Source organism: Aedes albopictus, chromosome 2, assembly GCF_035046485.1.
Source record: "Aedes albopictus strain Foshan chromosome 2, AalbF5, whole genome shotgun sequence".
NCBI classification, from domain to species: Eukaryota; Metazoa; Arthropoda; class Insecta; order Diptera; family Culicidae; genus Aedes; species Aedes albopictus.
In genome coordinates this window covers 472,055,774-472,080,250 of record NC_085137.1, presented here as the reverse complement: position 1 = coordinate 472,080,250, position 24,477 = coordinate 472,055,774, and the positions used below count along the sequence as shown (strand labels likewise).

Sequence of the window (24,477 nt, the reverse complement as noted above, 5' to 3'; positions counted from 1 at the left end):
CGATGCGCTTCAACCGCGACACATTCAGGATCTTATCATGATCACTAGATTTCCATCCTTGCAAAGTACACTGAGAGAAAATTTGCGTGGGAAGTATGAAAATGCGAAGGAATGTTTTTCTTTTAAATAATGTATAATCTTATTCTCATGTAATAACCACCCATTAAAAAATAACCAATTTTAGAGTCCCTGAGGAAGGTTCTAAATGTGGCCGAAACGTCGGACAAGATTAAATTCCTAAAGAAATTGGAAGAATCTCAGAAAGCACTCCAAAACAAATACCTGAAGTAATTCACAGATGAATGTGACAGATGAAAGGAACTCTTGGAAGAATATCGGAACGAATTCTCGGAGAAATATAGGAAAGAAAACCTGCAGGAATCCGGGAACTCCCGGAAGAATCTCGGAAGGAAATCTTAGAGAAATCTCGGAAGAAATCTTTGGACAGAGTTGCTGGAGAAATTCCTGCACGAATTGCAAATGGAACCTTTGAAGGTTTTTTTTAGAAACTTATGGTGGAAACCTAGAAGGAGTTCCTGGAAAGAACTACTAAAGGAATATTAGTTGGAACCGTTTAGGGATCTCCCGGAAGAATCTCAGAGCGAACTTCTGAAGGAATCCCTGCAAAAAATTCTAAAGGAGCTTCTCCAGGGACCTCTGAAGGAGCTCCTGGAGGAATTCTGGAACATATTTTTGGAAAAATCGCAGAAGGAATTTCTGAGGGACTCCTGAAAGGAGTTTCTGGAATAATTCCGGAAAGAATTCCTGGGGGAATCTCAGAAGAAACTTCTGGATGAATCTCACCAGTAAGTCGTACATTACTTCTTCACAGCGCCCAAATTCAATTATTGAATTTAATCATAATACTACCTAAGGCCACGAAACGTCAAAAACTTTGTCTTAGAGGAAATTTTATTGATTTTTTATTTCGAAATAAATTCCTTTAAATCTACTACGAGTCGGACTCGAATATCCGGGATCCTGAAAATAAAATTCACCCCAGATAATCGAATCCCACAGATAATCGAGCAATTTTTTCTTCCGTTTTCTTCATAACTTTTTCGTGTTAGGATAACTTCACTTGTGTTCCTTCTTGGGCTTTCTCCAACAATTCCATCTGCGGTTTATTGAACGAATTCTGCAGGAGTTCTTTCTGGGAATTCGTTCAGAAATTGTTTTGTAAATTTTGTTTGAGGATTGCTTCAGAAATTCATTCTGGGTCTCCTTCAGGAATGCCATCCAGAGATTCGTCCAGAAACTTTTTGAGAGGATTCCATCAGAGATTCTAGGGATTCATTTAGGAATTTAATTTAGAGTTTTTTCGAGATTTCCTTTTGTGTATTTCTCTAGGAATTCCTTTGAGAGTTACTTGCCACAAGGTTGGGATTGCCACAACCATCTCCGAGTGTTTTTTAGGCGGATCTCCTGGAGGATTCGCAAATTGAACTTCATAAAGGCTTCTCAAGAATTTTTGGAATAAGGCTTTGGAGAAGGAAATCTGTAAGATTCGTAGGGGAGGACTCCTAGAGATTCCCAGGAAGAACTTTTAGCGGATTCCCAAAGGAAACTCCTGTAGGAATCCAAGAAAGGTCTCCTGAAGGATTCTTACAAGAAAGTACTTTAGAATTCCCAAAGGAAACTCTTAGAGGTCACCCAGTAAAGAACCGCCCAGAATTTCTAAACACGATTCTGGAGGGAATTCAGCAGAAGCTCTTGGACGAGTCCAAGAACGAATGGATTAAGTACCATTTTTGGAAGAAACTCCTGCAAGAATTTCTCAAAAAAACTTCTACTGAAATCCTGAAAGGAATTCATGATAAGATCACTGAAAAAAACTCCAGGAGAAATTCTCGAACAAATTCCAGGATGACTTTGGATTTAGTTGGACCCGCATTCTATGGTGTGTAATCCCAGAAACGTTTTATGAAAGAATGACAGAAGGGACTCTTTGAACATTTTCAGAAGGAACTTCTGATGGAATCCCAAAAAAAAATGGAGCAATCCCAGCAAGATTTTTTAAAGATTAATTTAAGAGAAATTCGTTGAAATTCACCAAGAATATTTGCACCAATTTCTGAAGAGTTTTGCAACAAATTCCTGCATACAGTCCAACATTTTATTTATTTATTTATATCACCGTCTTCGACATACATCGTACAGACTGAACTTATATACTAAAACAATTAACTTATCTTAAGATCTAAACAATTCTTCTAAGTCGGTCTTTAAAAACAGATTTTGACATATTAAAATCGAACACATCACAAACATCATTAAACAAGCGAATGCAAGAGTCAAGTGGATTATTGTAACCGTAGTTTGTTCGGTGATAGGGGACAGCCAAAAGAGAAGAATGCCGAATCCGACGAGGTGGAATGTTGAGCGGAATCTGCTCAAGAAGCGAGGAGCAGTCAATTGCTCCCGTGATTATGTCGAAGACAAATAAACGTTGCGTGTTCTCTCGCCTGGACGATAGTGTTTCCAAACCTATCAGTTTGCATCTTTCCGAATAAGGAGGGAGATTAATTGGATCGTTCCACGGAAGTAGCCGCAGTGCAAAACGGAGAAACTTCTTCTGCACGCGCTCTACGCTAGTGATATGGAGCACATAGTGTGGAGACTAAACCTGTGATGCGTACTCTAGTATGTTCCGCACTAACGAACAGTACAGTGTTTTAAGGACATACACGTCGGTGAATTCTGAAGCATGCCGACGTATAAAACCTAACACAGAATACGCTTTTGCTGTTACAATTCCTACATGTTCATTGAAGCTGAGCTTTTCATCCACGACGACTCCAAGGTCGCAGATTGACGTTACACGTTCCAATTGTTCTCCATCCATATTGTAACGGTAGTGACTGTTAAGAAGTGAGGTACGGTATCGAATGCTTTGGCAAAATCGACATACACTTCATCGACTTGCCGCCTCATTTCAATGTTCCGGGACAGCAGAGAAACGTAGCACATGAGATTTGTTGCTGTCGAACGGTGTTTCATGAACCCATGCTGACAATCAGATACTAACGGCGATGCGACAGAGTATAAGACGTTATGCATAAGTTTTTCGAAAACCTTGGCCACACTACACAGTATGGAGACACCGCGGTAATTTGTTACCCGGTTAACGTTGCCAGATTTATGGATGGGAACAATGGATGCAACTTTCCATGCTAACGGAAACGTTCTATCACGAAGCATAGCATAGCATAGCATAGCATAGCATAGCATGAATACTTGCACAAATCTTGGATGGAGTTGCAAAGTTGAATATTTCCATTGACATTGCTGATGTCGCTACTATCTACAATGTCATAGATTCACTCAGCTCCACACACCTGGCCAAGTCCTTGCAAGCATTTATAAATCCCTTCATCAACTTAGAAAGAGCCCAGAACTGAAGCATCTTCCAATAGATGAAAGGATGTTGAAAATAGCGAATGTTCAACTTATATGCAGTTATAAAGTAAATATACTGAAGTAGAATTATTTATAAATAAATAATATTGGAAATCTCACCAATTGTTGTGGGGTTATTGTGGTTCGATGCCGATCATCTAATTGTCTTGATTAATGTTCTTCTCTGTAAAGAACAACACAATACTCAGCAAAGAACAACACAATACTCACGGAAACGTTCTATCACGAAGCGAGCAAAAATCGGTGTGGGGGTAGTAGGTATTGGTTGAATTGCAGAACAAAACAAAACAAGCCACCCGCAAAATGCTCTAATGCGGTTTCACAGCACGTCACACAAGTTTGCAAACTGACAAGTTCACTACATATAACGCACAGGGAGAGCGGGATAGTGAAACACTAAATTTACACTTAAGATTTCACGAGAAAAACGCACGAAATACACGACCGAAAAATACTTGCATACATACATCAAGCAGTGATGCCAGATTCTTATCAAATTTTCTGAATGTATGCCACAAGTTGTATCCAGAGGGAGTGGACAGGTGATCCAATATTCTTTTCGGTAGTTGAGAAATCAATAAAAAGAGATCTTTCAGTGTAAACTTGAAAGCCGTACATGGAAGATGTAAATCCTCAACTATTAATCCGAAACGTCAAGTATACAGTTCCGTGACCGTAGCATGTCTCGGTCGTCGCATAAATTTGGTTTCAGAATTCCCAAAAATAAAAAAAAAACACCTGCAATATTTCTTGGAAATTCTGATACAAATTCCTACGAAAATACTGCCAAGAAACTATTGGTAAATCAGTTGAGGAGTCTCTGCCTAATTGATTTTGGTTTCGGTTTCGTCAATACATAAAGTTGCCGGGGCCCGTGGCGCAGTGGCTACACGTTTGCTTCATAAGCGGATGGTCATGGGTTCGATCCTAGCCCCGGCACTTTCGTCAGTTGTTCTTTTCCCCTGCGAACAGCTGACACTGACCCTCTTCTGAGCCCATGGCTTAAATGAACCCGGCTTCTTGGACATCGGCGAACGGCTACTCATAATGGACCCCCAATCGGACTGGAAACAGGAACAACCAACAGCCACACATCAACATCCTCGTGCTTTCATTCTACCATGATAGGGTAGAAAGTGAAAGCAGCGCAACGGCAACCAGTTCGATATAGTACGATTTGAATAGAATACATTTTGGCGCTGTACAAAGTGTATGTACAGCTTCCAATCGCTCACGCAGTGCCCTAGTGGACAATAGGGCTGTAAACTAGGTTAAGTGATTGAAGAATTAAAAAAAAATACATAAAGTTTAACGATGGGTGAAAATTGTACAAGAATTACCCTTGAGTTTAAACATAAATTTAGACACAACATGCAGTATTACCATTTTTGGGGCTGGTGCTGCTGTTGCCAGTGAAACCTGGTGTGTATCAGGGGAGAACTTGTAGGCCTTCGTCGGCAAATCAACTGTAACTCAAACGCTGAACTCCAAATGGTCCTGAATTTCAGGCTTAACCCTTGTCATGTATTAGGGTCATTATGACCCAGACAGTCACGTTGAGCGAGCACTGCGTCAGCGGGGTGAATGCACGAAGAAGGTTAATAAAGAGATAGTCCATAAAAAAAAATGAACAGGCAACGGTTTAAACAAGTTTATGGTAGGCAGTCGCCCAGGATGGTGATCTTTCGCCATTATTGCTTTACATGAAGTTGTTATATTTCCCTAGACTTCCCTAAAAAAATTAATACCCATAAAATTGCAAAATTGTTACAGTTATTATGCACTCACCTAAAAAATGAACAATAAATGCTGATAATAAAGTTGCTGAACACGATCCTTCAGTCAGCTGTCACAACATCGTCAGCTCGCAAATTCACACCATCGGGCAACCGCGTCCTAGCCTCGAGGTGTGCATGGAATCGCACCACAGTAGGTACTTCTGAAGCTTCTTAGACCATATAATTACACTTTGACGAGCACCGAAAAAAAAAACACCGAAACCGTCACTAACGAAGATAATTTGCTACAATTTCCCACCGTTGGACACGATCTTCATTAATCACCACAATCCAGTTGGGAGCACCTTAAATTAATTTATTCTTCGTGATCACTAAAAACACTACGAGATCGTCGTCGTCACCATCTCTGCGGCCGGACGGCCCATCAACTTCTCGATCTCGATCTCGTGATTTAACAGCAACAACGAATCTAGGTACCTAGGTATCAGAAAGTGAAATTTTCGCTTGTTTCGATCCCAATGAGCTCCCTAATAATTATCTCCGCCCTCTGATGGCCCCCCCGTATTGGGCTCCCCTGACGATTACATCTCTAACGCCAACGTGCTGTCTGCCGAGAAATTCGCAAAACTCGCAAACGCGATCGCCATCAACCACACAACGGCGGCGGGGTCATCATCTGTTCGCGACCGGGCGACCTTTGATCGGCACTCGGCGGCTTTGATTGCGAAACTGCTGGCTGCTGCTCCTAGTGCTGCAGTTGCACTTCAATTGATATCGTTTGGCGAAACTGCGCACTTAGGTTCGGTCATCAAGTAGATTGCGGAGAAACTGTGCACTCGCTGGTCGACGACGACGTCGCTCATGAAGCCGTTGAATGATCGGGAGCTACGCTGCGCGCCGCTCTAGGCCGATGATTATGGGAACAACATAGCGTTACGACGAGTTCGATTGAGTATATGTGATCGAGGAGTGTATGTAGGTAGAACCTTGTTTGACGCTTTTGGTGATGACTTCACCGTGCACTATCAGTTCACAGCTAGGTGGAGTGGATCCGGATGTAGGGTTGTTCCTTTTGATATAAGAGTAGCATTCTAAAGTTGCTTGAACAATTATTCTATGAAGTTTTGAACTATAATGTACAGATTTTTATACAAATCTGGATCCAAGCGAGAAAATTCAAAGGTACAAATCTTGTTTGGCATATGGACATTTGTTCGAGAAGAATTTTGGTCTAATACTGACGTTGTTTAATATTTATTTAAATATCCTCCGCGATTGACACCTATTGCATCATATCCAGTGCTGTTATGGTAAAATCAGAGCTAGGTTCCAAATTTTAGCGCCCTGGTACTGGTACTAATCCATGGAAATGACTTCAGTATTGCGCCGAATTTAGAATTATTCCGTGGAAACCCCTCCATGAATATTTTTTTCACGATTTTTTTACGTAATTATCGCGGAAGGGGCATTCTTGTAAAAGGATTTTTTCAATTATCGTACAGATTAGTACGAAGGTACTCCGATTTCAATAATTTTTTTCCATAGGTAGGGTTCATATATGAACAATATGACATATTATGAACAAAAACTAAATTGAAAAGAATCAGCATCATTTTCCACATACACCACATACTTTAACCCTCCTTTGGCATTAGGGTCATTTTTGACCCAAACCGTGCACTACGCCAGCGAGCTGTGCCCAACGTAATGCAAAAGGAAGGTTAAAAATCATAACTCGAGAACGAAACATCTTAGTCATATTTTTATGTGAAAATCAGTTGGAAAAGTTGGAAAACTAATTAGAAAGTCCGGAAAAATTCACAAAAAAAAATATTTTTGGACGAAAACTACATAAAGTATATTCTGTGAAATTTTCAAGATGTGGTTTTTCTCCGTTCCTGAGTTATAACCAATTTTGTGGAAATTGTCCAGATGTGCTATATGAGCTGCTTCTTTGTAAAATCACATCTTAAGAACGATTTTTTTTTGTGATATCGTAAGCAAATTTTCTCCGCAATCCAAAAAAATATAAAATGAAATTGTTTTTAAAAAAAAATCCACTTTTGAGGAAAATTTGTTGATGATTAACCTGGGCTTGTTAGGGAAATATCTGTAAGTAAAAAGAAAATCGCGTTAAGTACTGTTCCTTTGAATTCCCCTAAGAATTTGCATCCTTTGACAGATACGTATTTCGACCTCAACTGTAAGGTCGTCTTCAGTGTCTTGTATCGTCGAGTCAAGTACAAGACACTGAAGACGACCTTACAGTTGAGGTTGAAATACGTATCTGTCAAAGGATGCAAATTCTTAGTGGAATTCAAAGGAACAGTACTTAACGCGAAAATTTGTTGGAAAAGTCGGAAAAAATATTTAGGAAGTCCGGAAAAATTCTGTGAAATTTTCAAGATTTTTTTTCGTTCCTGAGTAATGACCAATTTTGTGGAAATTGTCCAGATATTGGTTGAATTTCAACCGTCTCGATTATTGATTTGCACAAAAATGATCGTTACTCAGGAACGAAAATAAACAAAATCTTGAAAATTTCACAGAATATAGCTTAGGAAAAAATTTTTTTTGGGAATTCTTCCGCACTTCGTAAATTGTTTTTCCGACCGATTTTCCTCAACAGTGGAAAGTTTTGTGGTAAGCAATTTTCATTTTGTATTTATTTATTGGATTGTTGAGAAAATATGCTTACGGTTTCACAAGAACACATTGTGTCTACGATGCTTCATTCTTAAGTTATGATGTTTCAAACAAACGGCTCATATAGCACATCTGGACAATTTTCACAAAATTGGTTATAACTCAGAAACGCAGAAAAACCACATATTGAAAATTTTACAGAATACAGCTCATGTAAGTTACTTTAAAAACATTTTTTTGAGAATTTTTCCGGACTTTCAAAATAGTTTTTCCGACTTTCTCAACCGATTTTCCTCAATTGTGGAAAATTTTGTGAAAAACAATTTTCATTTTGTATATTTTTTTTTTCAATTGCTGAGAAAATTTGCTCATGATTTCACAAAAAATGGGTCTACTTGTGCTTTGTTTTTGAGTTATGAGTTTTTAAAAAAGATGGTGTCTGTGGAAAATGTTTGTTTTCCGCTGGAGTTTTCCGAAAATCTAGGCGACCCTGATGTTTTTCAATTTACTTTTTGTTTTTATACAGGAGGTGTCCAAAATGTTTGGGATAAGCAACTTTTTTTTTCTCTCACAAAAAAGTTCAACATGCTGTAACTTTTCATAGACTGCATGAAAAATTCTCAAATTTTGACTGTTTGTCAACCTATTATATGTGCATCATTGGTACAAATTTGACGAATTGAGGATTGCGATTCATTACAAAAGAAAAAATAACATCTGAAAGTTGACCAAAACATCGTTTTTTCAACGATTTTTGAAAAATACGCTTCAAAATGTAGAATTAGCTAAATGTTAAATTACACTTTAATAAAAACAAAAAAATACACTTCAAACGACACAAAAGACCATTTTGCGATATGCAGAACAGTTTAAAATATTAGCTCAAAATATAAAAGTTTTGATTCCCCAGTAATAAGAAAAGACATTCATTAAATGCTTTCAAGCGAAAATTTTTCCAATGAGATTAAGAAATTCCTTTCAATTTTTCAAGAAATTCTTCTATGAACACTGCATAGGGTTTTTCAATTCATTTAGGTAGTTTTTCTAAGATGGCACCGAAAAATAGAAGTCCTACAAGATTTTTTTTCTGTAGAATTTTCTTGAGATATTTTCACACTTCCAGTACTTCAGGGATTTGTGTAAACCAATCCATCCAGAAATTTTATAAGACATTTTGAAAACTCCGCAAGAGGTATTTCCATGTATTCTTCCAAGGATTCCTTCAGGAAATTTCCCAGGGATCCATCAGAAATCATGTCTTTAAGAACTGCACCAGTACATTTGTCTGCAATTTCTGCAAGGATTTATGCAGATATTTTTTTTAATTCTGTACATATTTCTCCACTAATGCTTCCAAAAATTTCTCAAGCTAATTTTCCTCGATATTATTTCCTAAGCAACACACATGGTTACCAAACAGTGACGGCAGAGTATGTAAGGGTTGCGCAGTAAGTCACAATCACTTCTGTGCAACCCTTACATACGCTGCCGTCACTGTTTTGTAACCATGTGTGTTGCTTGGAATTTACCCGACTAGAAGATTCTAACAGAAATATAACATAATTAAAACAAACCATGATATGTTTAACTCATTGTGATATAATCATGTTTAACATCTTTGGTGTTTAAAAGTATTATAACTCAATTATATCATATTATGTTATAAATGTTGTTCAATAACACATTGTGAAATAATTTAGTTTTAATTCTTTGACATTCAGAACATCATTTTGCACAATTGCATCAAAATATGATAGAAACTAGTTTTCTTGGAGCTAAGATTTATATCATATTGTGTTATAATTTTGATCAGATTATAACAAAATAGGTTATTATTTTGATTAGACCGGAGTACTTTTTGTTGCAATTTTAGTTATTTCAACATTATCCTGCATCTACTTTATAACATAATAAGTTATAGATAAATTTCATACCATCATAACACAATGTATTATAAAGTTGATATATTTTTCTAGTCGGGTAAACTTCCTCAAGGCGCCTCTCACGATTTTTTTAGGAATTAAGGAACAGTCGTAATCCATCAAGGAATTAAGGAGGTAAATCAAGGAGTTTCGTAAGGTTCTCTCCCGGGAATTTCTGCAGAGATAACTTCACATATTGCTACAGGATTTTTTCCCAGAAATTCTTCTAGAAAATTTTCAAGAATTTCTTCTAGAAATCTCCAATTGTACCACCAGCAGTTTTTAAAGACTTTAACTTTTTAAGGAATTCCATTTGTTTTTTTTTTTTTCAAAATTCTTGCGGTATTTTTTTGCAATCACTGGAAGAACATATAGAAAAATGTGGACGAATAACTGAAACAATTCCAGCAAGAATCTCTGAAGAGATCCCAGGAAAGAATTCTACAAATATCCTTGAATTTATTTCTGCAGAAAGCCCTGAAGGAATCCCTGAAGGAACTCTTGGAGGATTCTTTGGAAGAATTTTTCTGTAGGATTAAAAAAAAAAGTTGAGGAATTTCTGAAAAATATTCCTTGAAAGAGGTTCCTCCTGGAGCGCCTTTTCATGGACATCTTTAGAATTTTTTCCATGAATTCCTGTGAAAATCCTCCAGGTGTATCTTCTGACATTCCCCAGCAATTGCTTCAGAAAATTTCTAGAGAATTTTTAAGAAATTCTGTCAGGAATGCCATCGGAGATTTTCCCAAGATTTTTTTCAGCATTTATCCTCAAGAAAATTCATAGTTTACTTGAGATTTTTTTTCCCAAGTGTTCTAACGATTACCCCACAAGTATTTAAAAATTCTCGTATAGTACCTTCATTGAATTTCTTCCAGAATTGCTCCATGCCCAAGTAACCAAAAGTTCAGATAAAAGGGTACTTTATAAGCTAAGCAGATCGTTCGAGGTTGCTATTAGCCCTCTAAGCAGCTTTATTTTTAAGTAATTTTGGAACTTGAAAGTTCACATAAGCACGCTAGATAGCCTTCTAAGCAGCTTCTGACAGAAATTTGACAAATTCATGCAGAAACAAAAATGTGTTTTCCTGAATCACAACCCTGTTGGTTGGTTTGTGATTCGTGTCTGGAAATTGCTTCTGATAATTATATTTTCACACATGTCGCTGCTGTGTAGATTTGACCTGGATCCTCCTGCGTGATAGCCTGCCGACTTACCGCTGCGCTGCTGAAGACACTTGACAAAGTCAAGCTAATTTCACTACTGTACAAATGTGCAAAACTAGCTGCCGACAGAAAATTGATTCAAGTCAGACTTGAGCTGCTGTTCACTCAATTGCAACTGTAGTACTGTGGTAGAGCGTAGGGTTCGCAGCGATAATCGTTTCGAATCCGATGAGCGGCATTTTTTTTTTGCTCAAGCCTATTTGTCTTTTATTCGTGTATGCTTAAACAGTTGTTTTCTGTAAAAGAAATAAATTTAATCTTCATTGAAACACAATGCTACTGAACTAAACTTAAAAGTTCCGACAAAGTTCCGAGTAGCATCTTAAGCAGCTTTAAAGTTCAGCGAAGCTCAGATAAAGTTCCGAATGGAACTTTCTGACTGCTTAAGAGGCTAACAATGAGCCTTTCCGGAACTTGTATCCGAAGTTCCAGCAAGGCTTATCGTTAGCCTCTTGGGCAGCCAGAAAGTTCCATTCGGAGCTTTATCTGAACTTTGCGGAACTTGAAAGTGCATTCCTCTAAAAAGAATTCCTCTAAAGCTTCCATGGGTTTTTCTCGGAAATTCCGGCATAGATTCTTCCGGAAATTCGTACGGGGATTTTTTTTTAAAGGAAATCATCCACGGACTCGTTCAGAAATGCTTTCAACGATTCCTTCAGAAAATAGAAAATTCAGAATTCCTCCAGACATTTCACCAAGATTTTTTTTAGAAAATTATACAAAAATTCTTTCACAAATTACTTTCTAAATAAAAATTTCTCTGAAAATTACTTCAGAAAATATTGTGATATTCTTCTATAAATTTGACCAATAATTTCGTTAACCCCCTTTTGCATTATTTAGTGTCATTTTTGACTCAGGGAGTTGTTCCCAACGTGAGGCAGTATGAAGGTAAAGAAATCTTCCATGGATCCTTTCGGAAACTGTTCCATGGATTCCTCTAGAAAATACTCCAGGAAGTCGGCCTTACAATCTACCAAGGTTTCTTTCAGAAAATCCTCCAGCGGTTTCTTCACAAATTTTCACAGAGATTTTTTAAGAAATTTCTTCAGGACTGCCTTCAGATATTCCTGTAACAGTTTCTGCAGAAATTTGATCCAATAAATATTTTCGATAGATTTCCATGTGTTCTTTTTGGAACTCAGGGGTTACTTTTGAAATTCTTCTAGAGATTCGTTCAAAAAATCCTTCGTAAACTTCTCAGAATTTTCTACAGAGATTTCTGCTATTTTTTTTTTCAAAGATTTATCATAAATTTTTTCTCCAAAATAATCTTCCAGGGATTCCTTCTGAAATTCGTACATTCAAGAAGTTCACCACAGATCTGTTCAGTAATTGCTCTAGGGATTCCATTGCAAATTTCCGCAGAATTGTGCGCAGGATTTTTTTTTTTTTTTTGGGATTCATACAGAAAATCCTGCAAGAAGTCCTCCAGAGATTCTTGCAGGAGCTCACACAAAGATTACTTCAGCATTTCCTTCAGATAGTACTCATCAGATTTTTTTTTTCGGAATTTCCTATAAGGATAACTCTTAAAATTTCTCCACGGATTTGAAAGCTATTTATTGAGGAATATTTCCTACCAGTTTCTACAGAAACGCCTTTAAAGATATGTCTTTTTTTTTCTTCTAAGGATATTAACACAAGCTTATCTAAGCGTTTCTAACGAAATTCTCTCAAAATCACGTTCAAGGATTGGTTCTCGAGGATCTTCTCCAGGTATTTCTCCAGGAAGTTTTTCACACATTCCTCCTGGCATTCCTTCAAGATTCCCTAATATTTCTTCAGATATCCATCTAGAGATTCCTTTAGGCGTATTTCTTGAAATTTAAACAGCAATTCTAATGGAGATTTCTTCAGAGATTCTACCAAAAATTCCAGCAAGGATCTCTTTTGAAACTTCTTCAGGAAGTTCTTTGGACGTATTTTCAGAGACTCCGTCAGAATTGTCAGTTCTTCCTAGAGTTATACAGAAATTTCTCTCAAAATTTTTTAAACCCCTTTCTTTGGAATTTCTTCCACGGGTTTCTCCAAAAATTCCCTGAGAAATTTTTGCAGATATTCATGCAGAACGTTCTGGAAGAATTTTGTTTGAAAATGCTTCCGTGATTCCGTCAGAAATTTCGCCTGGGATTTCATCAGAGATTTCTACAGAAGGAATTATTCAACATACATCCGTAATTGCTCCGGTCTCCTGTTAGCCTAATGGTTAAGGCTATGGATTGCCAATCCAGAGACGGCGGGTTCGATTCCCATTCCAGTCAGGAAAATTTTCTCGACTCCCTGGGCATAGTGTATCATTGTCCTTGCCTCACAATATACAAATTCATGCAATGGCAGGCAAAGAAAGCCCTTCAATTAATAACTGTGGAAGTGCTCAAAGAACACTAAGTTGAAGCGTGGCAGGCCAAGTCCCAGTGGGGACGTAGAGCCATAAAGAAGAAGAAGACATCCGTAATTGCTACAAAAAAAAATCATGGGAAACTTCTAAATGAACTTTGACAGTAATCCAAGGACAAAATACTTGAGATAATTCTAGAGAGATTACTGAAAAAATCCATGAAGAAGAATTCTTCCAAAAATTTCTCCGAAAATTCCTCCAGGAATTTTTGCAGAAATTCTTTCAAGAATTCCTACAGGAACTCTCTAAAACCTGCTCCAATACTTCTGACAAAAATTCCTCCAGAATTCTTTCAGGAATACCTCCAAGACATCTTTTAAGAATCTCTCCAGGAATTCCTTGAAGAATTCATTTAGGAATTCCTTGTAGAATTCATGTAGGAATTCCCAAAAGAATTCATTTAAGAATTCCTACAAGGATACTTCTAGGAATTTCTTGAAGAAATTTCTGGAGAAAATGCTGGAGGAATTCCTGGAGTACATTCTGGAAGAATTCATGTAGTAATTTGGGAAGAAATTTTCAAAGAATTTCTTGGGAAAATTCTTAGAGGAATTCATGAAAGTTTTCCTTGAGGAATTCCTGAAGGACTTCCTTGAGGAATTCCTGGAGTAACTCCTAGAGGAGTTTTTAAAGATAAGTTTTTTTGATTTTTATTTTTTGATGGGTTTCCTGTAGTATTTTCCTATAAGCATTCATGGAGAAATTCCTGGAGGAATTCCTACAAAAATATTGGAGAAATTCCTAAAGTATTTCCCAAAAAAATCGTCGTGTAATTCCTCGAGCATTTTTTTGGAGGAATTCCTGGAGGAATTCCTGGAGCAACTCCTGGAGGAATTCCTGGAGCAATTCCTGGAGGAATTTCTGGAGTAATTTCTGGAGAAATCCTTGGAGGAATTTCTGGAAGAATTCCTGTAATAATTCCTACAGCCATTCCTGTAGGAATCCCTGCTATTATTCCTGAAGAAATTCCTGGAATAATTGCTGGATGAATTCCCGGAGGAATTACTGCAATATTTCTTGTATGGATTCCTGGAGTATTTCCCGGAACAATTCCTAGAGGAATTTCTGGAATATATCCTGGAGTATATCTTGGAGGAATTCCTGGAAGAACCCCTGTTGGAATTGCTGGAGTTATGCCGGGATGAATTTGTGGAGGAATTCCTGATGGAACCCCTCGAAGAATTTCGGGAGGAATTTCTGATGGAGTCCCTTGATGAATTCGCAGTTATTCCTGGAGGAAGTCCAGAAGGTATTCCTGGAGGAAATCCTGGAGGAATTTCTGGAGAAATCACCCAGGAAAATTACTCGAAGAAATTCACTAGAGGAATTTCTGGAGTAATTGCTGGAAGAATTTCTGCAGGAAACTCTGGAGGAATCCCTGGAAGAATTTCAGAAACAATCCTTTGAGGAAATTCTGAGGAAATCCCTGCATTTGTTGTGGAAGGAAATCCTGTATAGTTTCCTGTAGGAGCTCTGGAGGAACCTGAATGAATTCCTGGACGAGTCCATGGAGGAACCCATGGAGGAATCCATGGAGAAAATTCGTGAAGGAATTTCTAGAGGAATTTCTAGAGGAATCGCTGGAGAAGTTTCTGAGGGAGCTTTGGCGAAAATTACATGGAGGAGTTTTCAGGGAACTCCTGAAGAAATCCTTGGAGCACTCCCGAGGATTCCTCGGGGAACTCCCGGTGGAATTCCCGGAGAATTCCTGGAGATAATAGCTCCTGAAGAAAATTCCGAGAGACTACCGGAAAACTCGTGAAGGATTTCACGGGAAGCCCTGGAGGCATTTCGTAGGAATTTGTAGAGGTATTCTCGGAAAACATCACGATGAATTTTTATTGATGGACTCCTGGAGGAATTCCCGAGGAACACCTGGAGGAATTCTTGCGTAGCTTCAGACACTTCTAAATACCATAAAGATCATTAGTAGTACATAATCAAGAAAGAATTATGCCGATAGAGTGAAGAGAAAGAAGAGTACTGCATAAAGAGCTTGAAAGTCCTAAATACAGAATCGTTTGGAAAGCCTAGAATATCCCATGAATGTGCCAAAAGCATTATAGTTGTACACTTAGGCTCCATCAGCAGTAAAGACTGCATTCCACGAATATGTGTTTACAATTAAAGCAAGATACAGTATGTAGATATCGTTACCCAAACTGCAAAGTGTAATGGAGGCCACTTGTATTTCAAGGAATGTCCAATGCGAGGTCAAAGGGACGTCAATTTTCTTGAAGAGAGTGAACACAAATGATGGTAGATGTTGTAGATTTTAAGAGAATGAGTTCCAGAGTAGTTTGGATGATCTAGATCACCCAATTTATGGACCATGAATTTTCTGGGTTGCTTTGAGGCTTTTTGAGTAAAAAATACCAGAAAAAAGCCACGTATTTTCAGCTACCAGCAACAGGGGGGAGTGTGCAAAGGAAGAGGTACCATGCATTTCTTAGCACAACTATTCCCTTTAATTATAAAGGAGACTCCTGGGTATAATATTTTAAAACAAAGAAGCTAATGCATTTCTACCAAAAAAAAAAGTTCGTCCTGGGTGTTTACGGCTTAACCATCTACAAAACGCTGATTAGACCGAAGCATGGAATCTACATGCAGAAGACCAACGCGCCCTTAGTGTGGTAACAAACGGAAGGTGCTGCGTACCATCTACGACGGAGTGCAGATGGAAGACGGAACTTGGAGAAGGCGAATGAACCACGAGCTGCATCAGCTACTGAGAGAACCAACCATCGTCCACACCACGAAAATCGGGAGGCTACGGTGGGCGGGTCACGTCATCAGGATGTCGGATAGCAACCCGACTAAAATGGTTCTCGAGAGCCATCCAACCGGTACAAGGAGACGTGGTGCGCAGCGAGCTAAGTGGGTCGATCAAGTGGAAGACGATCTACGGACCCTCCGCAGAGTGCGGAACTGGGGACACACTGCCATGGACCGAGTAGAATGGGGACGGCTACTATGTAAAGCAGAGGCCACTCAGGCCTTAGTCTGACCGGTGGGGAAAGCATGCAAAACCCCAAAATTGTTTCATAGTTTTTTAATAGGTACTTCCAGAAACTGAAGTCGAGATAGAATATAAGTTTAATGACATCAAATATATTGCACAGTAATGTATTGGGTTGATTTTTATCGTAAAATATCTAAGATTTGCGTTTCTGATTCCTGCTTCATTTGATGTTTTTGTCATATGTCAAGAAGTTGGCTCTGTTATGGAACATTTCCGTATCAACTTTTGGTTTGAAGTACTCTTTGCAACGTGTTTTTGAAGAGATAAAAAGGTTAGATTTTCCTTTTTTTTTCAAAACGTTTGTCAAAGTTACAATAATAGACAATAACAAAAACAATCATAGATCAGCTACGTGATTTGAAACACTTGGAACAACCCTACCTCCGCCTTAAATCGTTCCCATTTTCACCAGAACTGATAACGCTGTTATCTAAAGTGCACAACGTTGAAGTCAACAACACTGGCACTGTCATCGACATGGAGCTAATCCAACCTCATTGGAGATGGCAAACATAAATCACATTTTCCATGCCAATCAAATCAATTAAAATCTTTGTACTCGCATTGGGCGTTATTGTTATTGTTATGACTTCCAACCTAGTTGGGAGCTACGTTGCGTCGTTGCCCGAGTCAAGAGTGTCGATCCGCGGAGCGCTTAGAAATAGAACCCACGATCACGCGCGTAGCGACTTCACCTCGCCCAAGAGTGTTTGTTCTACCTTCGAAAAAAAAAGACACTCCCTCACTATACCACCATCGATCGCTCGCACCCTGTCCCATTTCACCTTGAGTTCAATTTGAAAAATTAGCACTTACAAACGCTCGGAGAACCGGTACCAGGTGCTCGCTCAAGTTCAATTTCTGTACCTTTCCAAAAATCCCAATTCGTGGGATCGACTTGTGAATTGTGATCTACCTATAGCTGCTACACGTGTACGTACGCGGTTCGGGTGGTTCTACGACGCGGAACTATATCACGACAACGACCACCTACACCGATGAAAACAATACGACAACGACGACGACGGGGTGAAAGAGAACTCCACGCGACGACCGTGACGCGACTGACTGACTGACAAATTGTGTGTAGCCGCCGCGCGCGTTCAAGTAGAGTACCTTTGATGGTAACAACGACAACGTCCACGACGACGATCAACGTCGTTGTCGTATGTATGCAATTACTATGCTCTCTATACGGTCGTATGGCTGGAACAAGTCGTAGAACACATATGGGTAGATGTGCTCCTCAAAGCGTCCGACACTAACTGATGGCCCTGCTAGTAGGAGGAATACTACCCTGAACACAAATAATTATTGTGCTATCTCGATTCGAAGGTAAACGAAGCGACATGTGTGTTCCACGCCACGCTGTGTGTGGCGATTCTACGCCTGTAGTCGGTCGTTTCAATTGCGATCGTGCACACAGTACAACTAACAGTGTTGATACTGATAACAGGAACAGTGCGGTGTGGAAATATTGAGCAATTGTTTTAAACGGGACTAGGGTGTTTGATCTTACATTCAACTATTATGATGGCCTCGACACCCTATTCTCTTTATGCACGGTATGCTAGTATGACTTAGGGTATCGCGGTATCGCGCCACTTGGGCGGTGGCTTCTATATTCGTCTGTTTTCCACTATAACTCAGTCAATTTTGAACCAATTGACTTGAAATGTTGTACACGGGTAGATACTATACCTATCTCACCACATTCCAAAAGTTGTGTCAATTGGTTCAAATTTCACTGAGTTATAGCGGAAAACAGACGAATATTGAAGCCACCGCCCAAGTAGCGCGATTCCCTAGTTGATTTGGAATTGCGTGAACAGAGCTGGTTCAAAATTGACAGAGTTATAGCAGAGCAACGACTTGTGCAAAATCGTCTTGGAGCTACAGAGGAGGTGGTGCGAGGACTCGGAAAATGGCTAGTGAAGACACTATACAGGAGGTAGTCCAAGGGTTCAGAGTTGGTTACGCAGGTCATACCGGTGCCCTGCGATCGAAATTGACCATTACAGCGATTAAGTGGCCACGGAGAGAACCCTGGTAGCGTCGCTGTCTTGGCGTCGGTCCACTGGGTTGGATCCAGTGTGCTGTCATGGGAAAATAAGAGCTGGTTACTCAAGGTATCCACATTTCAGCGCCCCATATATTGGTATTGTGCCGAATTAAGAATTATTGTCTGTAAACATCGTGAAACAGACATTCCTGCTGGAATAGCTAGAAAATTTTTTTCTTAAAAATCTCAGGGACACCGGCAATATTTACAGAAACTAGATTCTCGCAGGATTTCTTGAGACGATTTTAACAAGAACTTTTCTAAATATTACAATATGTATCCCTTCCGAATGCATCGCTTTCCATGCATTTCTTTGAAAATTTGTCGAGGGATTACTCAAGAGGTTCTCTCAGGAATTCCCCCAGGAATTTTTCTGGGAACTTCTTCAAACATTTGTGAAGGAATTTGTCCAGCAATATTGTCAGTTTTTTTCCAGAAGTTTTTTTGGGATTTCTTTGAAAACTCTCCTGGAAAATCTCCAAGAAATGATTCTGAGGATTTCTCCGATGGTTTTTCCAGCAATTCTCCAAAAGTTTCATTAAAAGATGCAATTCCAGAAGAAATTTTTTCACAAAGATTTGAAGATTCTTTACTCTAGAGTTTTCCTATATAAATAAGATTTTTTTTTCCAGATTTTCTTCCAGAGGTTTCTTCAGGGATTTTCTCCAGCATTTTTTTGGGAATTCCTCTAGGAAACTTTCAAGAGATTCTTCTAGAGGTTTTTCATTTCAGTGATCTCTCCAATATTTCCTTCAGATATTCCTCCAGGCATTGTTTTGAATATATTCAGACCTTTCCTCAGAGATTCTTTAGAAAAATCCAAAGATTCTTCTAACAATTCCTGCAGAACCTATTCTATGGAGAATTTTTCTCATTTTTTTTCTTTGAATACCTGCAGAGGATTAGCCAGATATTATTTCAAATATTCCTTCAAAAATTCATTTTTTTCAATTTCTTCAGTGGTTATCCGAAGAATTCCTCTAGGTTTTGGTTTGTTTCTGCGGAAGTCCCTTTAAAAATTCATCCAGGTAGTATAACTTTTTTCTGTTTTTTTTTTGTATACAAAATTATTAGGTAAGTGTATAAGAAATTTCTCTAAGAATTCTTTAAGATATACCTCCAGTAGTTCTTCCAAGCATTACTTCAGAAAATCCGTCATAGATTCCTTAAACATTAAATGAGTAACATCTTCCAGAATTCTACCATTACCTTTGTCTGTGATTCGTACAGACATTTTTAATTTTTCGGATTTCTCCAGGAATCATTCCAGAAATTTCTTAAGCATTTTTGGTTAGAATAACTTGCTCAGTTCATCCAGAAGTCTTTCATAATTTTCTTTCTGATAACTAAGGAGGTATCTTAAGGTGCTTCATCAGGTTTTATCAGGTTTTATACTTCAGAAATTTTTGTTCATTAATTGTTCAAGAAATTATCCAAACAACTCTACAGGGATTGCTTCAAAATTCCTTGAAGGATTGCTTAAAGAATTCTTCAGAATTGTTCTGTAAATTTCTGAAAGAACTTCTAAAGATATTCTAGAGAAATGTCTGAACAACTTCTGCAGGGATCTATGAAGACATCCAAGGAGATGTGTCTAATGGAACGGCAGGAGCAATTTGTGAAACAACCATTGTGGGAATTTCTTGAAGAATTCTTGGAAAAATCATGGGAAGAATTTCCTAATTAGTCCCTATCGGATTTGTAAATAAAAGTTTAGAAGAATATCTGCACTTTTGAAGAAATCCCTTCTTGAAAGGAATCCCAGCAAAAATTTCTGAAAGAACCCCTGAAGAAATTTCAGAATCAATCTTCAGTAAAGTTTCTGTAGAAATCTTAGAAAGTGTTTTTGAATGAATTTCTGGCATAAACCTGTTTAGATGTGCCTAGGTGAAAAGCTGTGTAAGTTTGTGCTCCGTACAAAGTTTTGTTAACCTTCCAGGACGCGCGCCATCAAGCAACCGAAACTGCACCGCGCTCGCACTGTATACGTAAAGCGAGGTTTTTTGGTAGTGTTGTACTTTTTACAACAGCGCGCGCACTGAAGGGTTAATTAAAAATGAATCAAGTCATTAGGCCCGAAATTTATATGTGTGATTATAATTTCAGTGTAATATTGTCAGCGGTTCAAATTGTCCATGTTCAAACCGACTTGACATTTTCTTTCGGATTGCCGATTTGTAGACGCAAGTTGATAGAATGTTTGTTTGGCGAACGTTACCTCAAGTTGGTCCGCAACTTCTCCATAGTGTTGGAGTAACAATGTTCGTTTTATATAAAGCTTGCCTTTTGACTGGAATACGTACCTGAAAGATGAAAGAGAAATATAATATTAGTTGTTATTATAAGGACGCGTTGACACATATAAAATACAATGTATAACCGTATAAACGGATGTATACCATTTCACCGAAAATCATTTCGCGGATTTTTTTTTTCGCGGTGTAACATTTCGCGGAATGAAATGGTGCCGAATACCATTTCGCGGAACGACTTTTCACGGAATGTACTGTTTCGCGAAATTTAATACTTTGCAAATAATAATGGAATAACACATTATTTTCTCTGCAAAACTTTACTATCCCCATCACCGATTCATGCGCAATCATAATCACCTCAGCTTTACGATTGTACTGATTGATCTTAAATCTGTCACTTTTCGGAACAAAAATTTACCTTCTTTTATTCGTATAGCTGTTCTTGAGAGTTCTGAATGTTGATGAATTCTAAATGGCAAAAAGTGATTTGGCCGAATGTCTTTAGGTCGAATGGAAATTAGGCCAAATAGGCATTAGGCGCAATGACCAACAAGCCATCGTTGTCACATAAGTTGTACTTTCAAGCGCTTATATTGCTAACACTTTCAGAGATTTTGATTTTCTTAAAATAAGTCTGTTCTTTCCAGTAACATTGTTATTGGGCGACTGAATTGTTAAATTTTTCATCATTTACCTTCTTTTCTTCAAAGGCTGTTCATGTGGGGTGTAGTTTTTCATGATCAAATTTATAACTCTTTAGGAGATTTGACCTTTTTTGATAACAGGCTTCTCTTTCAAGTTTACTGTTTAAAATGTTAGCTAGTGACCAAACTGCATACTTATCTGAGATATTTCATTCTGTCAAAAATGGGCTATTCTTTAGAGTAACACTTTTGGTGAGTTTTTTGGTGGCCAGGCTGCTGACGTTAGAAATTTATCCTTCTTTAAATCAAGGGCTGTTCATTCAAGTTGCACTGGAGTTATCTATTGGCGGTTTATTGCTAACTCTGTGGGAGATATGTTCTTTAGATCTTTCGAGGCCTATTATCTTATTGATCTAACATATATTCAAGTCCAATGATTGTTCAGCCCAACGTCCATTCAGTATAATCTCCTTCGGCCTAATGACCCAGAATCATAATTCAGGAACAGAATATGCTTATCAGCTTTAACACTTTCACCTTTATCGATTCTAAGCATTGTAATTATGCCAAAATGATGCGCCCGCGTAACCCCTAAGTCAAGTAACACTCCTTAGTAATAACTTTACAAGATTATTCATTCATTTTTTTTGTATGTTTTAACTAACTCAAATGGTTGTAATAGATATTCGAAAAAATCTCATTTCTGTATCACAGGTTTTTCCATCTTTCATACAAACACTGTTTTTTTACAGATATACTGTTATGTTAAATACGAAACATTTCCTTTTTGTGGTCAAAACTGTTCTTTCGTAAATGGTATGCTTTATACTTATTTTGGCATAACTGCTAAATTAATATTATCAGAGATTTTCCCTTGTTTCATACATAGGCTGTTCTTTTAAAGTATATTGCTGTGTGCATTCGAAATGCAAATATCAAATGCGGGAGCACCAAATGTGGTAAGATTTTCTAACAAGTAACCCGATGTCAGTGGGAGCTTTTGAATCCAAGGTTGGCGGTGGTTTTGACTATGGTTGCTAAGTTGCCTTTGGTAACATTGTGTTACCGCGTTTGGAGCGCATTTGGGCACCGTTTGCATCTTGAACGCACACAGCAATACTGCTACAAACATGAATTTTTGATATGAAGTATCCCAATTTTCATGTGCAGATTTGAATTTTGAATCTCATCATGATGTTGTCTCTCGATAAGTTAAATTGTTTGCTCTTATTAACGATTTTGCGTGAAACGGTACATTCCGCCAAAAGGTTTTCGGCGAAACGGTGCATTCCGCGAAATGGTTCATTCCGCCAATTGTCATTCCGCGAAATGTTACACTGCGAAATGGTTTTCGCCAAAATGTTATACAATCATTTTCTGACACCGCATGACTAGATATCAATCGTTTTCCGTTTGCACCCGGTTTCATAGTTTCTCTGAATATTTTTAAAATATTTCTATTCAAAGTCAAGGGCCTAGCCAGGTTTTTGTCTGAAATTCTGATATTTTTTTTAGTAGAATCTTCAGGTATGGGCAGGTCAAATAACGCCAGAAATTGTTATGGAATGCTTTTAAAAACCATTGAACATTGTATTTTCCCCCTAAGCTTTCTTAAGCAAATTTTCCATAAAGTTTTTCGAGAATTCTTTCAACCAAGGCTTATAACTTAGCTTCTACCGTGTGCAGCAAAGTTGTCCCATGTTCTGAGGACATCTCTATTATCATGGGACAACTATGCTGCACACGGCAGTTTAAGCAGTTGAAAGAGTTCTTCCTGAAAATTTTTGAGTCAAAGTTCCATAGCAGCACAAAATGGGAAGTCGTCGTTTTTTATATATTTTCTAGAGCACTAGTCGTGTTCGGCAGTTTTTCAGAAAATCTCATCTATGTTTTCTACCGACCTTACCGAAATTCTGAAGAAAATGTACCAAGTTTCATTTTAATGTTATTATCAGTTAATCTCCGAAAAAAAATCGTAAAAAATACTAATTTTACTGTTTTTTTGCAGGAAAAAATACTTATCGGTTGGGATTTTGATAATACATATATAACCGAAGTCGGTAGTTTTGAATTTGTGAAATAACTAGAATTCTTCCAGAGATTTACCGCCAAATTCCTCTGAAAACTGAAATATTTACATTTTTTCCTTCAAAATGACATTCGGATAGTTAATACCATGTTTCCAGAGAGATGAACATGTTTTTTTTGGAAATGGTACAATTCCTGCAAAATCCATACAAGAAACGCAGCCTCTGGAAAATAATTACTGGGAATTATCGTTACAAGTCCACGTTATCAATTACATAGAATTCCAGCTTTAGCATTAAGAAAGAATAAAAAAGATATAAAATTAAATTGGCCTTTACTCCTAGGAAAATAAAAATAAATTTAATGTTATACTATTAAATAAAAGCAGAAAATCTATGTTGTTCGTTTCTAGTAAGGAAAATATCATAGAATTTATATGTCAATGCAATATATGCGGACTTGCGCAGAATTCGTCGAAAAATTGGCAGCAATATCCTGAAAACACATCAGGGATTCTTCCAGAAATATTTCCAGAGACTTCTTCAGTAGTTTGAACGGATTTCATGAAAATTTCTTCCATGGATTTTTTTTTCAGAAATTCATCTAAAGCTTTATCAAAAATTCTTCAGTGATTTTTTTTCGGAAATTTTTCCACGGTTCCTGGTGATATTTCTGAAGATTCCAAGATTTTTTTATTTTCAGAAGAGATTCCTGATTTTGGAATTTGAAGCGATTTCGGAAGTAATCATTGCGGGGATTTCTGTAGGAACCTCTTGAGAATACTTAGGGGAACTCCTTAAGCTGAAGAGGAATTCTTAGAAAAACTTTATGAGAAACTTTTGGAGAAATTCAAGGAAAAAATCCCTTAAGAATAGTATAAAGGTCATACTTGATGAATCAAGAAAGTTAATTTCAAAAAAAATCTGCAGGAATCCGAGCATAAACTGTAGATAAAGGAATTGGTGAAGTTCATGAATAAATCTATGTATACATTGCTGAAGGGATTCTTGGAGAATATTCTGAAGCAGGAAGAACTGCTGGATATATTTTTGGCGAAGTTCTTAAAAAATGACTCAGCAAATTTTTAAGTGGACAAAAACCCCTGTAACAT

At 37.8% G+C, this 24,477-nt stretch overlaps 1 protein-coding gene across 17 annotated transcripts in view; it reads right to left on the bottom strand.

Moving 5' to 3' along the window:
- The window catches only part of LOC109414826 (supervillin), a 1,049,091-nt gene that overhangs the window by 661,107 nt on the left and 363,507 nt on the right, over window positions 1-24,477 (bottom strand). The window contains exons 1-2 of one of the 17 annotated variants that reach the window (XM_062854051.1): window positions 17,194-17,820; window positions 5,209-6,061 (exon numbers count right to left, since the gene is read on the bottom strand). The exons of 9 other annotated variants lie outside the window; for them this stretch is intronic. The gene's annotated coding sequence lies outside the window, so the exon portion shown is untranslated. Of the gene's footprint in view, window positions 1-5,208; window positions 7,323-17,193; window positions 17,822-24,477 lie in introns of those variants that run through there. 7 more of the 17 variants (XM_029870797.2, XM_029870799.2, XM_029870801.2 and 4 more) reach the window with 7 other exon arrangements.